The 20,934-nt window shown below is 39.9% G+C and overlaps 1 protein-coding gene across 2 annotated transcripts in view; it reads right to left on the bottom strand.

Moving 5' to 3' along the window:
* The window catches only part of PTN (pleiotrophin), a 71,206-nt gene that overhangs the window by 41,034 nt on the left and 9,238 nt on the right, over positions 1-20,934 (bottom strand). The window contains exon 2 of one of the 2 annotated variants that reach the window (XM_038165275.2): positions 19,659-19,705. The exons of the other annotated variant lie outside the window; for it this stretch is intronic. The gene's annotated coding sequence lies outside the window, so the exon portion shown is untranslated. The remainder of the gene's footprint in view (positions 1-19,658; positions 19,706-20,934) is intronic. 2 annotated transcript variants of the gene reach the window in all.

Genomic DNA, 20,934 nt, shown 5'->3' with positions numbered 1-20,934 from the left:
AATAAACCTTCTGCATATCTGTTTGCCAGTTACTTTCACTCATCTCTTTGTTAGAGAAAGCAAGCAAAAAAGTGCTGTCACAGGGCACCCTTACCCTGGTTCACACAATGTTTGTAAGTGCATGAGATTGCTTCTCAGGATAATTCTGCCATTCTTTATAATAGAAGGAACAAAACCACACAAAGCAGTATACACAGAGAAGAGTTGAGGAAAGAGGATACTTGATCCCAAAGTGTTCCCCTATCTTCATTTCATTAGTACTCACATCTTCTTCTATGATGGAAGGAAGAAAGAACAGCTTATATTGCTAAGGATCATAACACCAGCTTCCTCATGTGTGGATTCAGGGAGGCAAGAGGGAGCATTCCTGCAGGTAATTAGCCTTGACTGCTAATCACATCAGCCAAAAGTGATGAGCAAATTAGAGCTTCGGTAGAGTAGTTAGTCTGATGCTCTTCCTAGATCCCCAGAGCAGCATTGATGGTTACTACGATGCTCTGATGCACAGAAATCAGCAATACATCCTCACTAGCAGACCAGGGCTCGCCTTCACAACCCACCCTTCCTATGGAATTAAAGACAGCGTGTCATCCACCAGCTTCTCACTCCACCCCAAGGACCATGTTTCGTTATAGGTCAGGGCAGATACTCAGCTTGATTCATTCTACAGATTTGCCTTCACACTGCTACAGTACAAACCAAAGAGCAGAATATTTGCTTGATTTTCTCAGTCAACATTTGCTTGCTTTGCAGTTTCTCAGAAAAAGAACCACATTCCACTCATACTGTGAATGCAGTAAGAGTTTGACAGGGACTTACATTCAAATTTGTCTGTATCCCTTGACTACTAACTCTTTTAGACCTTTATTTTTTTCTTTTTTTTTTTCTTTTTTTTTCTGTTTTTTTGTTTGTTTTTTTTTTTTTAATTAAAAAGGGAGGGAGAAGGAGGGCAAAAACACGATAGCATGGTGCTTCTACAGAACCTGTCACCTGAGATATTCATTTCTGAAAATAATAGGTAAAGCCTCAGCACACATACCCACATACCCACCTACAATAAAGGCACTTCAATTCAAAAGTTATAGATAGGAAACAAGCAAGCATGGCACAGTTTGCACCTACACCATCCATATCTGGGTCCTGAGGGAAGTGAGCACACAAACAGTCCCAGCACCCAGTTTTACAAATCTCTGCCAAGTGTCATACTTGAAGCATGAGACTCAAGAGAAGATTCCCTCCAAAAGCCCACTTGGAACCAGGGCTGGATCTCACACAGGTGAGCTGTGGCACTTGCACCTTTCCTCCTGTGTCTCAAGTCCCCAGACCTGGCCCCTCTTCCCAGTGAATGCTGCCTTGCCAACAGACAAGGGGCACAGGAAAGGGATGTCTCACTTCTGCTTTGCAGCTGGGCATCACACCAATCCATCTCTCATTGGGTTCAGCTCCAATATGCAGCATAGTGCCATGTCTCTTTCTTCATCCCATGCTTGATATTTGCGTTATTGCTTACATCTGCCGCAGAGGAAAAGAAGCAGGGCCCTTGCTTCAGAGACATCCATGGTCTATGCTACAGCCGCCCCAAAAGAGTGAGCTTGCCTAGTCTGTGCACAGAACACACAACTGTGGCTCTCTACTACAACTAAGAAGTTCCCAAAGGGGCAAGGGCTTGCTTTTACAAGTGTTGCATATACACACAGACGTGTTATGGGAAATAGTCTCCAGAAGCTGACAGGGATGGGACAAGCACTGTCTTTATGTTAGATACACTAAACCGAGACAGAATCAGTCCCAGCTCTGTCACCCAAGAAACAGACACTGAAACCTTTCAGACTCTAGGACTGTGTCACAGATGGTAAAAGCCTAAAACAGATGGGATGAGAAAGGACTTGGAAGATGATGATGATCAGGAATGGAACGGGCCAGACAGCAATAAGCAGGCTGTGCGCTGAGGAGGGTCCCTGCAGGATGAAGGCTGATACACAAGTATCTCAATATGAAGCTCAGCTCAGCCCAGCCAACTGTGCTGAAGCCATGAGGGCTGAGGCAGTTGCTCAAAAAACTCCAAGAGCAGGCAACTACTTTCTGTGGTCTGACATTTTAAGAAACTCAGCCTAAGGAAATGGAGAAAAATAAATCCTTCTGAAGATTCTCTTCTCAATCCAAGATGATGGTAGCTTAATTACACTGGAACTTATTAAAGGCTAAGCCTTAAAGAAAAGCAGCCTGTGAGATTTCAAAGGATGGAAACATAGAATTTAATGGATATTACTACTAAGTCCTACAGAATTTAATTGAAAACAGTCACAGGTAGATGTCAGATTCCAAACCACTGGAAGATCAGAGTAATGTGAGTCTACCTCATATAAACATTTACATAAATCAGAGGCTGCTAAGGGATTTAACAGTGGAAGTTCTGCGTCAGAATAGTGGGATTTCCAGCACCTATTTCCAGATCTGTGATTCAGGCTCTCCTACCCCATTTTCTGCCCCCTTTCTCTCCCTGTCACAAGACAGGCTTGCGGTAAGCAGCTTTCTGCCAGAACAAGCTCAGATGATTAAGCTAACTACCTCACAAGGCCCAAGGATTATATCTCCCTCTTTACTGACCCAGAAATAACCTTAGAAAGAAAGAGCAGACCTCGTGGTGCTGGAGACCGGAGGCAGGAAGAAGTGAATGCATCTGAGGAGTTCAGGCTATTCCAGTACCAAGATGATACCAGCTTGTTCCTGGAACACTCCTACCAGTTTTACTAGCAGCAAGTCATACTCATGGGGTTCAGAAAAGACATATTTGAACTCTTCATGTAGTCAGGTCATCTGGACACCACACAGACCTTACAAAACATCCAAGTGTTCCTCTACATATATTGGAGATTTAGCACTTTCTCCAAATCAAGCACGTTTCTGATTTAGCTAGCTTCCCACCAAAGCTAACCCTTGGCAACTTTTTCTTCCCCCCTCCACAGCAAAGGGAGCCACACAGGATGCCTAGGACTCATTTTCCTGCAGCTTGAGCATGTCTTATACCACAACAAGGTTTCTATGAAGGAACGAGAACATTGTCCCTGCAGCCACAATTCTTCATCAGGATGTTAGTTGGTGCACATTTCTGGAACAGCAGTTTAAATGGCAGTGTTTCTATAACTATTTTTTTCAAGTAAAAAGCCAGTTCAGCATCATTTGTCCCCTTCTTTAAATGCAACACAGTTCATGCCCTTCTCTTCACCTCTACTAGCACACACTGCCAATCTGTATACTTACCTGTAGCATACATATTAACCAACTGAAGGGCAGAGATGGGGTAAAAGCCTGAACAAGACAATCACTTGTGAGTCACAGAACTGACGCATACAGGAATCACAGCACTGCTGAGGCTGGAAGGGTCCTCAAGAGGTCATCGGGTCCAACTCCTGCTCAAGCAGGGACACCAAGGGCCAGTTGCCCAGGACTACATCCAGATGTTTTTTTATCTCCAAGGATGAAGACTTCACAACCTTTCTGGGCAGCCTCTGTCAGTGCCCAGTCAGGAAGAGACCCACAGTCTCACTTATACTCAATTCCACAAGCAGGCCTGGTTTTATACGAAGCTGGACACTCTAGCAAAGTCCTGATCAAAAGCACTTAGCATCATATGGAGATTTGCATCTCCCAGCCCTGGAGCGTCCAAATCCCTATGTGGCATCCATAATAATGTGTGCAAGTTTTACAGCCAAGACAGAGAAGCAAAAGTCTTGTGAATTAAAGAGCTCCTAATCATGGGCGTCATGGGAAAAAAACATGCATTGCCCTAAGAATGATATTGCAGGCCAGATCAGAAGTGCTACCATCTGCTCTCCTTAACTGGAAACAGAAATAACAGTACTTGTGAGTGTGGGGAAAGAGGGAAGAGAGATACTAATACCTAATATACAGAAAGTAGCTCTCCCAAATCCCTACCTATTCAAGGAAACAAAGAAACAAAGTTGATCTCTCTGGAAGGCCTGATGAGCTCACAGCCTGTTAATTTTTTTTTTTATTTTTTTATTTTTTTTACTTTTTTTCTTTAAGGTTCATGCATAACCCTAGAGTCAAGTGGGAGCCACAGCTATAGATTCTGAACAATCACCTACCAGACATGCTACAGGTTAAATAGGACATAAAACCAATTCACCCCTAATTCACTGGCAGCAAATCCCTCCCCAGATTTTCTAAATTCTTCTGCAGCCCAGGTCTTATCATGTCAGCAAGATACACCTTCAAGTGGAAAATATAGCTAGTTTATGCAGTTCTGTATGCTGCGTTTTAACTCTTGCAAAATGGCTTGACAGAAGAAGGGAAACTGCTTGTGCTATACCCAGCCAATCCTATTACAGCCTCTGCAAGGCAGTGTACTCCCACGTCTCAGATAACACACAGATTAACAAGGTTAGCTCTGTGATTGCTGTTGGTACAGAAGAATCAACATTAACAGGTGGGTTTGCTACAGAGAGGGTAAGAATATATTACAAGCGGGTATGAAAATAGAAAGAAATGGAGAGGAATAGGGAAGAAAACACCTCTGAGGGTGAAAGTACAAGACGCTCTGTGGAGAAGTTATATCAAGCACAGCAGAGCAGGTAAATCAAATCTCCACCTTAAATCTGCTTCCTCTCCATTGTCTGCATTTCGTGTGCATTCTGTTTTAAGTGAAAGGAATAGAGGAAAGACTAACAGACCTGAAAGTCCTGCTGGAGCAGGTCTATATCAAACAAACATCTCACCAGCAAGAACAAAGGAAGAAAAAAAAAAAAGTCGTACAGGATGGTTAGGGGAGAATGGGCCTCACCTGTCACTGTGCTTGTTACACAAGCTGCTATTGGGACAGATTTTTAGCTCTTTTGCATTAAGCAATTGAGCAATACTATCCAGCACAGATATCAGTGATCAAATGCCATAGTTACAAATCTGATGGCTGAAAGGACAGCCTTCATGCTCTGGTGCCTGTAGACTGGGTGCAAATCAACCAAAGTAGGCCAGTATCTTCCTTATTAACAAAAACTCTCCCCCCTCAGTCCCTGCACTGCTTCATTCTACCTCTCATGTAAAGAGAGCTACAATGCTTTTATTCTCCACTCACTTCATCTCTGCCCTATTTCTGAGGTCCCCTTGGCCCAAGTTTGCATACCTCTGAACCAGTGGCTGCTGCTGTTGTTTTGATCCTTTTCCTGGCTGGTTTAGTTCCTTTATTAGCTGCAGCATGTCTCCAAAGTTAGATCTGTTTCTCTCAGCAGTCTCATTTTGCATGAAATACGTATTACAATTGATTGTCTCCCTAATTAGGGGACTTTTAACATCTCTAGAGTAGAGTTACATATGACTGACAGAGTTCTCATCTCATTTAGTAGCATAAACATTTATTCCTCCTTTGCTTCTCAGTTTAGGATATTTCTGGCATCTCAAGTTATGCCTTCACTATCTCTAACAAAAATAAATAAATAAAAGCCACACATGAATATCAAACTTCTGTAATAACCTTCCTAATTCCCCATTTTTATCTCCTGTGGTAACTATATAGAGTTCTGGTTCTTATTTTTACAGCATCACAACGATGTAAGAGTTCTGCAATTTCATCTGAAAGTCCAGTATTTCTTTTCACTTTATGCTAGTTAAAAAAAAAGTGAAGAAATGCCAAAGAGAAAAAAATAATAATAATAAAAAAAGTCCTTTGACAGGGGGAAAGGATGTAAAAATATGGACTTGAAATTTAAAAAAAAAAAAAAAAAAAAAGAGAACCATTTATTTTTAAAGATACTGCAAATTATTTGTGATACAAAGGAATAAATTATGCTCTTTTTTTTTTTAAAAAAAAAAAAAAGCACTGTAGACAAAGAACTCTACTAGCCTCCAGCAGCAAGAACAGCAATTTTCTAAAAAATAAAATAATAAAACATAACAAAGTAATAATAATAATAATAATAAACAACAAACACAGAAAACACAGGATCCTCAAATGCATTGAGCCATTTCTTACAGTGCCACAAGGAAGCTCAGGGATGCTAGTGAACAATAGGATATGCAGAAGAACCATTATGATGCTACAGACCTAGCTACTGTATCCTGAGAGAGGGGCAACCAAGTCTTTCCAAACATCCCAGCTTGACCTGGATGCTGAAGGCTTCACATCAAATACAATTCAGAATACAAACAGATTTTAACAAGTCTCAGTTGCTGAATGCATACTCAGGACTGGCAGGGACAGTATTGCCCAGTTTGGGATCCAGACAGATTTTTCACAAGCTTAGAAATATAGTGAGGGAGGTTTGAAAGAATTCAAAAGGAGTTTAGCACCCAATTTTTCCCATTTTCATTTAATACAGAAAACACAGGAGAGCAAGGATAAAAGTTTTATATAGTAGAAAATTAGTAGGCTTTTCTGATAGTGCATATTAAGATTAGACCTTCATAAAAGTAAAACTAGATAATCTTGAGGGTGGAAGGGTAAAAAAAAAATCTGAATCTCAGCAGTGCCAAGAGCAATATCCTGCACTCAGGAGCTAACAGCAAATTCCACTTTGAACTGCTGGCTCATCAGGCATTACTAGTGAGAAAGAGGAATTTGCATACAGGATCCTGATTACAACCATGAGGACACCATTCAAAGAGTGGATGGAAATTCAGAATACATCATGCACCCAGGGAAGGAGGTCCTGTTACTCGCTTTAATTTCCTCCTCTCTGTTATCAACATTCGGTGAAAAAGAAAATCCAGCAAGTTTTGCGTTTTTGTTTTGTTTTGCGTGTGTGTGTGGTTGGTTTTGTTTTTTAAGTATAGGTATTGGCAAGTTTCAAAATGTAATGGTTTAAAAAGACCTAAATTTTGAATGTTTGGAAACAGCTTGATACACTTTCCTCTACTTTACATACTGTCTTCTGGGACAGACTTTCTCTCAGTGACTATTTGTACAATGCCAAGAAAATGTCCCTCATCTTGGTTGGTTGAGTCCTCCTGGCACCTCTGTGAAAGAAATGAAAGCAATGATCCTAATGAAATCTAAAGTGCCCAGGACATTTATCTATATTCAATTCCCTCCTCCCATTTCTTGGAGGGGAAGGGCTGTTTACTTAACCAGAAGATTACATTTGTTGATCAAAGGCAGAGGGGAATCCTCTCTACCTCACGCACCCCATCAGCATGCAGATTTCAGAGCTCAGCCTCACTGAAGCAGCAGTGTATGGTAACACAAATGAACTACCCCTATATTAAGTCACCAGATGTAATCCTGACAGAAACTCCAAGCTCTTGGGTCCCTCCTCCTCTGATCTCTCTCTCTCTTTCTCCTGCCTCCCCCTCCCTTTGCTTTGATGACTTTGACAGCCAAGTTCTTGGAGAGTTACTCCAGGTTACGTGTCACTTTTAATGGGATTCAAAGCTTTAATTCAGAAAGTGGCCACTCTTGACCTCTGGCCCCACTACCACCCACTCTGCCACCCCCCTTCTTTCTCCATTGCCATGGAAATGAATAGTGGAGCGAAAAAATGGGAGCAGGCAAAGTCTAAAGCTTTTCACAGAGCCCCCAAAAGAAAGATGAATGAAACTCATTCATCAGCAAGCAAGAGACCCAGAGAGCAACGCTGGCTGAAAAGCGAGCCAGAGGGAGAGCAAGCAAGAGAGAGAGGCGGACAGAGATAGAAAAGGTTACCTCATGCAGGAAGTTATGTGATTTGAAAAAGAAAAGCACAGGAGGTGTGAGGGAACATAGTCCATTTTCAAAAACTGCAGATTCCACAAAGAAAGATGTTGTTATTTGGGGTTGGGGGTTTATTTCCTCAGTCTCTTCCCAAAAAGAATTTCTCAACAGTTTACCAGGAAAGGATGGAATTTTAAAGGGAGAAGAGAGAAGTGCCTGAAAAGAAATTTCAGTGGATGCCTGTTGGATAGGTAGCTCATTTAAAGGAAAAAATAAAAATGAAATTACAAAGCTGTGTTTGTAGTGTTGAAGTTTCTTTAATCACATCTCCTATGTTATATGTATTTTACCCCCTATGCAAATATCAAGGTAATTTTTAGCACTAGAGATCAGATGTACGTAAGATGCAATAGCTTATTCACTTAGATATAGCAGAGATTTTCTGGCATATTCCTCCAGCTTCTACATTTTTCACATCCTCACTACAACAACATTGGCGAATAGCCCCTTCTTTTAGGGGTCTTGAACAGATGCATATTTAAAAAAAAAAAAAAGTTTAATAACACCATGTATCCCAACATCAGACAAAGGAAAGATGTCCTACTGAATGCTGGCCTACAGAGGTCAAGGAGGGAGCTTGTTGATGCCAGCAACAGAAAGAAAGGGATAGAAAGGAAAGCCTGAGATGTAACAGCTCCAAAATGCCTATTTATCTACACCATCCTGGCAGGTGGGGGAGAAGCATAACAGAAGAAAGGCAAGAAGCAGCAGCAAACAATTCCCTAAAACTAGAATCTTTTGCAAGAGGTATTAGATAAGAGAATCCTAGATTATACTGGGATATTCATACCATTAATGAATAACCTGTCAAAATTCATCTCAAGCATACCAAAAATTGTGTAGAAGCCAACAGAACAATTCAGGATGCTTATGGGAAGAAAAGCTGTAACAGGCAGCCCTCAGTAAGATGCAAATTATTACCTAAGAATGTCTTCCTGATAGAGAAATGATAGTGTAGTTCTGCCAGCCCAAAGCCCAGTTAACCAGTTAAGTCCTACTCAGAAGAGAGTCTACCTGGAGATTAAGAAGTAACTCCTGGGAATAGTTGTCCCTTGCAGAGTGATTACCATTCTGAACCATGAGATTTTTTTCCTCCTTCCTAAAGCTAATTGGGCATGATTCCTTTCATTCCCTCAACTCCTTTAAAGAAAAAAAAAAAAAAAAAAAGGCACTATTAAAATAAAAAGGAGAGATGGGGATCACTAAACTTTATTCACTGTTAATCCAGCGAACAAGATTCCAAGCTTCCTTGAAGTGGCATTAGCACCTTTACTGACCAGTGAGCTCAGACATAGAGTTCATATTTAAGGTTCAGCTTCTTGATAATCAGTATTACTCTCTATGGTGGCTCATACCCTAGCTGTAGCTAGAGCCACGAGGCAAGGTAGTTCAAGCACATAGGAGAAAAGCTCACTTTAGCTGTGCCTCCACTAACAGCACAGACAAAATCTGCTGGAGCCACTTGGCTCAATGTAAAAATCACCACTACTAAAGAAACAGAAACAACAACTCAGTATACTCCTAGTCTCTTTAGAAATACAGAAATATATAAATGTCCTGACTTTTTCGCCTCTTCTCCCCACTCCTCTGGCCTGAAGTACTGCCTATTCTTCTCTCCCCAATGCCATGGACCTGTCTCTTTGAAAACCAATTTTCTGAAGAGACAAGCAGCAAGAAAGGTCACTATGCAAAGGTGTTTCTAGTCTTCCTAAATTACTACTCATTCAAGGCATAGCAAAAGTTAGTAGGATAATGCCATTTCATGAATGCAGAGCAACCACTCGGTTCTGGTCTAAAATGACGTGTTTTAGCGTAAGAACAGATAATAGTAACATCTTAGTGTTAAATTACTGTCTAAATGATTCTTCATTCTGGTGGCCTCAGGCTAAGGCTTTGAATTGTCTTCAGTGAAGATATCTCTGATCCATCCTTAAATCCCACTGTAGGGAAGTTCAGGTCAGTTCTGTGCCGCACATCTGTTTGTTAAGCAGACAGATTTTGGCAGCAGTAAATTGCACCACAAATGGCTCCACAGAGGTGGGAAGCCTCATTTGTTCTTCAAAGTAACCAACTTCCTACAGTAAATTTAAAAACTTCAGTGCTCCAAACCATGAAGGACACCTGCATGTCATTAAGTACTTAATGCTGAGCATACAGCTTTCTGGGTCACCATCTGTTCCGTGGGAGCACCAGCTCTGGCTGCTGTTCCCAGTTTTGCCTGCTCTAGGGTTTGAACTGTCAGCCTTGGCAGCTCACAATTACCCAAAAGGTAGTACGGATGAATCTTCTATGTCAGCTATACAAATTCAGAAACAGTGTCCCAAGAGAGAACAATTCAGCCAGCCAGAGTTCAATCAAGTCTGTTTAAGGATTAGGAGCTAATCAGGATAGCTCATAAGGTATATGCCTCTGTTTGTTGTATCTACTGCTGCCCTTCTAATCTCATCAAGATGTCTGCCTACCTGAAATTATCTGGCTCTGGTAATACTTATCATCTGTGTCATTTAATCAAAGTTCTCGCTTGTGCTTGGAGGTTTGCTATCAAGGCAACTATATACAAAAGAAAGTTCAAAATCAACATGTTCTTGCCTAACCTATGGAAGTTGTTGAAAGGACTGTAGCAGAGAGCTACCTGCACAAAGCCAAAGAAGAAATATCTAAACTGCAATGGAAATCCAGAATGATTTTCCCTCTGCTCCACAGGAGCAACATGGGATAGATGTGCCTGCACTTTGCCGAAGTTTTCAGCCTTGAGTTTCAGCCCTTTTCAGATTGAGTATCTCCAGATGGTTACACCACATAGATATCATTGTTAAAGTAGGAAATGTTAATCACATAGAAAAAAAGAAAAGGTAATGGGGTCCTAGTGGTTACTGGGGAAGCATGACCTGTACACAAAGCAAAGTAGAAGAAATGAGAACAGAGGCTGCTCAGAGATTGGGGAACTGATGCAAGCTATAACCACTCTCCACATCACAGGTTTACCTGCTTTTTGCCATGTGTCCTCCCCACGCAAGTTGTATTACACATGAAAATCTAATTCAAAAAAGTGTACTTTGTAGAACAACGCAGTATTCTATGGGAAAGAAATGAGCAGGTTTTTCTCCATTTGGGAAAACCTTCTTTGGGATTTGATCTTTCAAAAGCTTCCTAAATAAAGCCAACAATTTATTATAACTATCGTTGGTTTTTGAATTGAACTAGACTTCAAAGCTACTAAACTCTTTTATTCTTCTCAGTGAGAGGAAAGCCACCATTTCTTCTAACTCTGGAAACAAAACTTGCTTATCCACATGAGTACAATTATATAAATAAAAGTTCCACACTCCCATCAGCAAAGGAAGCCAATAAAGCTGAAACCTTCCTTCTCGCTTTCCTGAGTCTTGCAAAGCCCAGAGGATCTCTTTACCCCTGCACACCTTGCTCATTCCCCAAGTAAAGAGTAGGTAACTAATAGCACAGCCACTGGCAGAGATACTCTTCTCTGAATTCATTTGATTTTATTTATTTCATTCTAAAGAGGTAGACCTTTACGTAGACAGATCTATTTCACCTTAGATGCATGCCTTCATTGCTTTATTTACAGAACAGGCTTAATTTACAGAAAGTCCAAAGAATAGCAAGACAATGCTTGGATAAAAAACATTTGTGCTGAAGGACCAGAATTTCAGAAATAAGGGCTATAAATAAGGCAGGGTAAGAAAGGGGATAAAAAGAAATAATAATAAAAATAAAAGGAGAACACAACTCCATCTTTTGATGGTAAATACCATCTAATCATGGCCCTTCTGGTTTTAAAATGTACGTTTCCCCATTTGCTTTGGTTTTGACATTATGTTTGACTGTATTCTACATCTACAGCAATTGAGTTACAATTTGATATGATAAAAGGCAACACATTAGTTGTTACTTAAAACATGTTACAGCCTGCATATGAAATAAATTGGCACCTAAATTGCAATATTCATGTATTACAGTTAAAATTAAAACTCCATTATTTGATGAAGCGTGTCACATTTGCCATCTTTTAAAACAGACTTCTGTTCTGTTGACCTGCCCACATTTCATCTCTGAGCACATGCAGAAAAACTCTCCTGTCAAGTCAAAATAGGTATTCTTGGGCAAAAGCGTCAAATTAGTTCCTTATGCCAATCTTCTGGAATCCATGACCCGCATTTGCTGCCTACTTTTCATAAAATGAAGGAACTACCGCCTTCCATGAAAGCTTTCATGAAATTATCATCCTGCATCCCCATCATCTACCCTGTAAAACTGAAAATTAGTTTTTAATTTATTTTTTCCTATCATGGCTTTCTCCTGTAAGTTAGAGGCCTTCTAACTTGTTATTTTTCTTCCTTAAAACATATTTATAATGTGGTTATCTTCTGTCCTTCTCGAGTCCGTCAGATGGATTAAGCTCTTTAAGCCACCAAGCAAACTTATTCCAGCTATTAGGTTGTTGGAGAGCTTTCCCCCCCCCCTCCCCCCCCCTTTTCATTTCTTTTCCTTTTGCACCTTTTGAAAATGTTGACACTGATTCAAAATGCATTATTCTGGTGTCTTTCAACAGCAATGTCTCCGTACTCTGGCCATCTCATGTATATGCCTAAGAATCATTTTTAGACATTTCTCCAGAGCACTACATTCAGAACTCACATGGCCATGCCTACCTCCTATGACCCCTAGAAATCATTTTTAGTCACTGCTTTCCAGACATTTTCCACTATGTGACTTTCATTCATTCATTCAGACCTAGAAAGGACCAGATCACACAGGGCTAGGACACCTGCATCTTTATTTTCAGCCCTGAAAACGCAACAGGGAAAATGTCACCTATCCCTGAGACACAGACATAGGCATGGGAAGGAACAGGTGGAAAAAGGCTCCCTGCCTTTCCCTGGCAACTCTCCCCATTTCCAAAAAGGTAGATTGAGGACTTCAGCAGCCTCAGGCTGTTAATAACAATGCCAGTGCTCAGTTAGTAATGAGTTTTGCAACATTTAGCATTTTCCTTAAAGCATGAAGTCTAATTCTTCATTAATGTTTGAAAGAATAAAATAATATTTTTATTTCAGTCTTCATTTTTAAAGAAAAATACTTGGAAGTGTGACCAACGGGTTGCATTTAAATAATAAAAACCTATGTAGAAGACCAGAACAAAGGATCCTATCATTGTTTTGGATTTTCTTCATCTAGTGATTTTTAGGCCAATATCCTGACAGGAAAGGGGGAGGAGTGGGGCTGTCAGTACTGTATTCAATGAGTATAATTACTCTGAATTAGCGCTAAGGGGTTTAGAGAAGAAAAAAAAAATACTATTCCACAGAGTTAATATAAAGTGGGCTTTCATGTACATACAAACCCACAAGGAGTGAGCTACTGCCTGCTGAGAACCATTTGAGAGCCAGGGGATTGATCAGACTCGGCCAGCCCCTTGCTTAAGAAAAAAAAGCTGCAGTTGTGAATTACTGTAAAGCAGTATTCACATGACTGATGGGTTTACCCCCACCACCCCCCCAACACATTTGTTTCAAAGATCCATTTTGTCTTCTGCGCTGATGGTGTGAATTAACCCCTCTCACAACGGCTTGGCTGGATCCTGCAAAACCAGTCCAAGGCCTAGCAGCTCGACGAAGCTTTTATCTTATGTAGTTGTGTGACTGGGAAAATTGGAAAGAGATGCTATTTAACACCCAGACTTCTGAGGAGCACCATAATATCAGCCTTCTCAAATAGTCTGCAAACCATCTGCCATCAGACCTGCCAGCTCCTCATCTTTCTGGAGCATCATTACTGAAGGAGCTCTCCTTCTGATTTCCCTTGCTGTCTGATACTCCAGCACCCACTTGTCCTTACATCCCAGGGAGCATAAGATATATTTCCACTTCTTGCCTTTTTAGCCCTATTTGTTATCAGCCCAGATCACATCCAGCTTTTAAAAAGCTCCTGAAATCTCTGAAATGGATAGTATGACACAAAGACAGATTTCCATGGAACCCTGATCACACACACCTGCTTACAAACAGGCCCACTCTATCTCAGCAACAGATTATTCAGTCAGAAATAAACTGTTTATGACAATGCAAACTGCCCTGTGCTAATCCTGGTTCCCAGTAAGACTCTTCACATATGAGTATGATTTCTTTTCCCTTAAAAATGGGAAAGAAGAAATGTATATGTATATAAAATATACACGTATATAAAAAAAAAGAAAAATGAAACAAACAAAAAAAGTATTAAATGCTATTAGTTACATCAAGATGCATGCAGATAAGTGAAATGTAGCCTTCCCACACACAACCCCATAAACTCATATCACATTATATCTGCACCATTTCACTTGTCTTGCTCTGGACTTCCACAAAACTGTGTGTCTTACCCCACAGCACCTCTGCATTCACAGTCCTGTCCTAGCTGCATGGAGGAAAAAAAAGGAAGAGAAGAAACGATGCATTGCCACCCCAGTTATCTATGTCACAGCTGTACTCCCTACCAACACATGACCAAGATTTCTTAATGGCTTCGTGCAGCATCCTCTGCCCCTGCAGTGCAAGAGCCCTCCATCCCAGCCCAAGCACAGTTGTCCAGTGGTTTTACAATGAACATTAGGCTGGGGAGCTCCTCAGGATGTCCTGCCTTGGTTTTGTCAGGGCACATGATGGAAGTTTTCTGTCCTCGAGCTTAGAGTGCCTTTTATCTCTCTGCTTGCACAGTCCTTTCTTTGGTACCATCTGTTGTGATAGTTAGGGTAGATGTCACAGGAATCACAAATGCCAAACCCAAATACTAGGAGATAGTATTGCTTTAAAAAAAAAAAAAAAGCTTCAAAAGGGACAGATGCTGATGTAGTACCAAATGTCACACACATTCCAGCCACTACAGACTCAATTCTCACTTGAAGATGCAAGTTTTCAGGCCAAAACTTGTCATGTCTGAAAGCACCCAGTTGCTAAGTTAGTCCATGCGCAACAAAGTTATCAGGGGCCAATACAAACCAGGACCAAAGCTCAGCTTTCCAGGGATAAATGGGTTAGTGGTGAATGCTCAGCATCCTCTGCAGCCTGCAGTAACTGCTGTCAGACCTTCTCCTGCTATACAACAACTTTGTTTCCAAATTTTATATGAGTGCATTTTATTTACCTCAAAGGATGGCATGTTTCATTTCTCTGAGAAGAACTCTCTCAATTTCAGTGGATCTGTCCAATTTGTCAAGATCATTTTGACTTTTACTGCGCTTGTGACCTCTGTTGCTGTGATTTGCAAGTTCTACAAGTGTACCTTCTGTTCCCTCAGGCAAACAGGGAAAAAGGAGAATTAGATCAATGGCCACTATTCTGGGACCGCATGGAGCTGCACACTGCCTGTAAAACACACGTATTGAAAAGCAGCCCTTAAGACAGAGTAATGAATTCTCCTCGAGCCAGGGGTAGCGCTGGGCCAGCAGGGTACATGAGCATTACCAGCGTGCTGATATGACACCACCATGCTAACAGAGTCGTCAGGTCCCATGGACACACTGTACAAAGCTTAAGGCTCACTCCTGCACCAGGCCAGCAGTCTTTTGGTTTTTTTTTCTGTTAAAAATGTTTCCACCGAGCTCTGGCCAGGACACTAAATTATTCTCTTCCCTCCCCCACTAAATCCCCTAATTGTGCAGCCTGGTCCAGCAGCAACAGCAGCAGAATGTCAAACACAGGTGTGCTATTAAGAAAGGTCAAGTTATTTAACTCCCAAAGCCTATGCACAGTAGAGTACCATTAAATGTAGACTCGTTTTCCCCCTCATTCAACCTAAACAACAATTTACTTTAAAACAGAAGCTACTTGTCGTCACCTTGTGGGCTTTTTCATTTGCCATGTTCAGCAGCAGCACAGGCAAATGATCTAAAAGCATCATCAGGAGAAGCAGCAGGTTAACTCTAACCTCACTTAGCTTCTGCTCCTGCTGATACTTTGTGCACCCCAGCAAAAGCGGTAATGCATTTAGAGTCACGTGGTGACAAGCAGCACTAAGCCCTTGTGTCTGTTCATAGCATCCTGCATAAAAGCCACTTGAGCTCATCAAGAATAAGAACGAGCTCTTTCTTAAGCCCAGCCCAATCCAGTTAACAGGCTTATATGGAAATGCTGAGAGACAGGGCTTACAAGTGGCAATGCACCTAACTTGCACACACTGCTTTACTGAAAATTAAGAAAGACAGGAGGTATGCACCATCCAGCATACATTCCAGTTCATAACCCTTTTCTCTCTATATATGTCCATCTGACATCCTTTTCTCTAAAGACACGAATTTAAGAAAAAGCCCAAATGACCTTTGAGATTAACAATCATTACTTTAAGTCTTCTTCCAGTAGCAGCAAACCCAAAAACTCCTGATAAATACAGCAGCACGTTTCTGCCATCCTGATCAGTTAGCCTTCCCTTCCTGCTCTTGGCATGTACTTGTGTAAGTTGATTGACTTCTGCTAGAGATGCCAGCATGCACCAAATTAGAAAGAAGATGCACTGAGGCTCTGAGATTGCTTGTTGTGACATTAGTTGGTGATAACATACTATTGCTGAATCCATCTGTGGACAGAGATGCAAGCTGGAGAAGAGGCTTGTCCTGACAGTCTTCTAAGGCACTTCAGGAGGTGCCTAAACTCTGCCCCCACCACCACAACCACAGAGCATATGGGGTAGCTCCAATATGAAGGATACAACAAAAGATGCCTGCCATTTTGAAAGCCAAAGATTTGTTTGGGATTCATTATTGAAAGGGTAATATACTTAATGTACCTGTAACCTTAAAACCTCAATTTTTTCATAATAGAAATAAGGGGTTAGGAGGGTGGACACATCAATTTTTCCCAGAATATGGATAATTCTAGGAATTAAATGAAAGACATTTAAGAAGTATGAGTGTTACTAACAGAATTTAATTTAAAACATTCTCCAGGAGATGCAGGGAGACTAAGTCAGCATCAGATTAATTGAACACAGCCAGACTTCAGGGAAAATGGGTGGTTTTCACAGGATATTCTGCCTCTGACAACATACTTGTTTTCAAATAGTTGTCCATTTACCACAGCTGGAAAGCATCAGGGCATAAAATTAGATATACATGAGCACAATCAGCTTGCATTTCTGGTATCACAGCTTCCTGGAGCACAGTTTGCTTTAGTGTTAATCAAAAAAAGGCAGTAACAAAAAGAATTAATGACAAGCTATACAGCCAATCCAAATCACAATAAGCCTATTTGATATATAACATTACAAATAAATAAATATGCATATAGTAACTATATATTTAATACAGTTACTTTGGTAGACTTTAGATCAAGCCTTTAGCTGAAATGCTTAAGGGAGGGTCATTCTAAAAGTAAAAAAAAAAAAAAAAAAAAAAAAAAAGTGCAGTCTTGAGCTATGTACTCTACACACCTCCCCAGCACACAACAAAAAGACTGTCTGAGTCAGAAGTATAAACCTACCTTCTCACGCTCTCTACAATGAGCATTTTGTTGCTAGGAGGTACATTAGGAGAGTGTTTCCAACTACCATGTTCTGATCTACCATGGTAGAATACAAGCCTCCAACTCAGACCAGAGATAATCGATGTAAAACACACAGTGATCTAATGACGATGACAATATCATTTTATGGGAATGTGAAAACAAGATGATTTCAATAAACGATTTCTTGTCAGTATAACCAATTCTTATGGTGGCAGCTCACTTGAAGCTTACAGAAGAAAAGTTAGTCACAAAAAATGGAAAATAATTGACTCAGGAACTGGGCTACATTTTTACACTGATTTCCAAAGGAAGAGAGAATAGCCACAGTTACAATACATTTCCATGGTATGCAAATATAGGATTCTCTCACAATTCTTTGAAATCTTAACTTAGCACATTATTATGGTGGATATTACGCTTCGGAGGTTGTTGCCAGTCCTAAGAGAACCAGACTTCAAGCACAGCATTTGAGAGTCACTTCGTTGTGTTCCCTGCAAGCCTTCCTCTAATAAAGTATGCAAGGACTGAGCACAGATATTCTGAAAAGATGCCAAAGTGCAGTCACTGATGATACTCCTGGTCACTCAGAGGGAGGAGGGGAGCACTTTTTGAATGAATTTATTCACTCAAATATCCTTAAGAGAAAGAAAATGGAAATCCAACACAAGGGAAACTAATAGAACAACTTTGACAGGTGAGATGTAAAATGGAGAGTAAGAGGTCCAAGAGCAAGGTTGAAGAACAAGGAAGCAAATACATAGTGACAAGTAATAAGGCATTCTTTAAGCACATGGGAAAGCAGAACTCTGGAAGAGCTGGTGGGTCCTGCAGACTGCTGAGATGCAAAAAAGTCAATGGGGGCAGAAAATGAGATTGCAGAGAATTTAAATGGTTCCTCTGCTTCAAATTTCAATTGAAAGCAGGGAAGAGAGATGCAAGACCTAAGGTTATACAAGCAAAGAACTTGTCAGACAGAGTTAGGGGAAATAAAATAAAACAAAGTCCTAGAGAAATTTGCTTGTGCTAAACTGCATTCCAGCACTAGGAGCTAGAGCTGTGAAAAATCCGTTAAAGGCAGATGTACACCAGCTAGCCTGAAATAAAAACCCTACAAACTCTTTTTCACAACGATAAATCATCCCTCTCTAATCTGGAAGAATAGTCAGGATTTTTAGAGGATTCTTTATTAGATATAAATTGTTCGGATTTTCAAAGAAAAAACTATTACGATACCTTTTTAATTATGGGATAAGAGATAAGGTCCTGTTACTCTTAAAATATTAGTCAAGCAACTGAGAATCCCATGTTAAGAACAGTAACTTCTTCATACAGAAGGGGGCTGGCTGGTAGTGACCAAAAGATCAGCCTAGAATCAGTGTTGTTAAGTGCATTTCTGAAGCACCTGATAGAAGGAATGCAAACCAAGGTAACAAGTTGCACTACTCATAGAAAACAATGATTAGTCTGTAGTATGGAAGCCTTTGTCCTCTCAATAACCCAGGCAACTGAACAAATACCAAAAAAAGAAAAAAATCACCATGGGCATCAAAACTAAGTGGAAAGAAAAGAAATATATATATATATACACATACACATTTACATGCCACTATATACCAACGATTGCTGAATTAACTTACATTCTAAACATCAAAAAAGTCCCTGAGACAAAAGATAACATACCCCTGTGCTTAGCTCAAGAATTGTTTCAGAGTAGACAAATATTTATAAGAGCTTTTAAATGTTTAAGCTGTAATATAGAAAAGAGTTTGACTACAGCAATTATAATGCAGTTCTGGAATGTCAGGATACATTTCAGATACATGTGCCCACTAGATAAGGATATGAATTATGAGCACTCTCAGAAATAAACAATCAAGTAGTCTACTGATTTATAACTTAACACGGGGCCATAAAAGGCCACTGAAAATGAGAAACATAGGAGAATGTGTAACATTTATGAAAAATGACCTACTAGACAGTTCAAGTAGAAGAGAGGTTAAAGCAAATCATAGATGGTATTATAGAAATAAGGATATCAGATACACAGGAAATCATAATTAAGATTAAGAAAACCTTAGCTACTGAGAGTTATGGAAATACATCTTCAAAACCAAAACAGTTGTTTTTTGTCCATGGGGATGGTTTATGTCAGGGGAAAAAATTTCAAGTCTATGCTCATTTAAAGTTACAGAAGATGAAAACTACTTGCAAATAGTTTTAAACAGTCCACATAAGCCCTTTCTACAATGTGACCCACACTCTTACATCCATTTTCATATCTTGTGCAATTGCCCTACTACTCCTCACAGGACATGACCCATGCCTTAGTAAAAAAAATCCAGATCTATTCCACGGCTTTTATTGCTGCAACAGAAAGAAAACAGCAAACTGGGATTGGATGGGAACCAGGGTATGGAAACTAGAGAAGTAGATGGGGCCCTGCAATGCAGGCAGCTTACCTGGGATCAGCTGCTGCAGCTTGGAACTTCTGCTACTGCAAGAAGATCTGAGTAGAAGACATATAAATTAGATTTAAAGAAAAACAAACAAAACAGGAAAAGCACAAGTATCCTTCATTTCAGAAAAATCATATACAACCATCAGGAAGTGAAAACTATACATATTCTACACTAAGGGTCTCAACCTAACATTGAACCAAAGCTAAAATGCGTTTTGCAAAAGAAACTAAAGAAACTATGATCATATGGGAAGAGAAAAAAAAAAAAAAAAACAAATACCAAACACTTTGTCTTGTGGAGCAATTGAAAAAGAAAATGTGTAAGTCTTTGGGGAGAAAGTGAATCAAAATTTCATTTGTATTAAATCATGTAATTATAATGAAAATAACTATAAATCATAATTACAAACTATTAAAAATTGCATGTAAGTTATATTCTAATTTTAAAATATCTACTCTGAAAGAAATTTAAGCTGATCAGGAAAGGATAAGTTTCAGAAAATGCTCAGCTTTTAGTTTCTACTTCTCATTGCCTATCAATGTACATTATACTATTCTTTTTGTTAGAAAACGTGATCATCAAAATGCCAAAATGAACAGCATCAGCTGCACATCATGGGGCATCATGAAAAGTTTGCTGTAGATAGCATATCTGTCTCATATATGTTTTGATTTCTGGTTTTCATTCCCTTGATACCCATTAAATACTGCAAATGTTCATGTATGAACTATGTTTTCACTGACTTGGAACAGTTACTGAATTTAGTAATCAAGAATTCCTATTTTGATAGTCCTGATGTGAAATATTTAAGCTTCAACTTTTCTTGACTTAGACATGTAATTTACACTTCACAAACTTCTCCTGCTCTGGGTTTTTTTTGTTTGTTTGTTTCAGAATTCCCCATTTAAATAAGATGAGAAATTCCCACCTACTTGAGAAATCTCAGTTGGCAAAGTCCCATCTTGAAGTAGAGCCTTATTGCACATGCTGAAAGTGTCAATACAGAAAGAAGTGAACTTGTCATTTATAGTATTTATTGTGCAATTGGAAAGTCTGAAGTTAGATAACACATTTTAAAGATGCATCCCTACAGTTTGGAAAGTTTCTCCAAACAGAGAGGCACTTCTGATGTGTGTGTAAAGCACAATGTTGGGGCAAAGCATCTACACATCTAATTATTTTTTTCTTGTATAAAAGTGTTCAGTCTACATATCCACTCAACCTACTGCTGTGATTAGCACAAGAAAGAGGTTCTCAGTTATATACTTCCTTGTAG

Source organism: Anas platyrhynchos, chromosome 1, assembly GCF_047663525.1.
Source record: "Anas platyrhynchos isolate ZD024472 breed Pekin duck chromosome 1, IASCAAS_PekinDuck_T2T, whole genome shotgun sequence".
In the NCBI taxonomy this organism is placed as follows: domain Eukaryota; kingdom Metazoa; phylum Chordata; class Aves; order Anseriformes; family Anatidae; genus Anas; species Anas platyrhynchos.
This window is presented reverse-complemented; position numbering and strand designations above follow the sequence as displayed.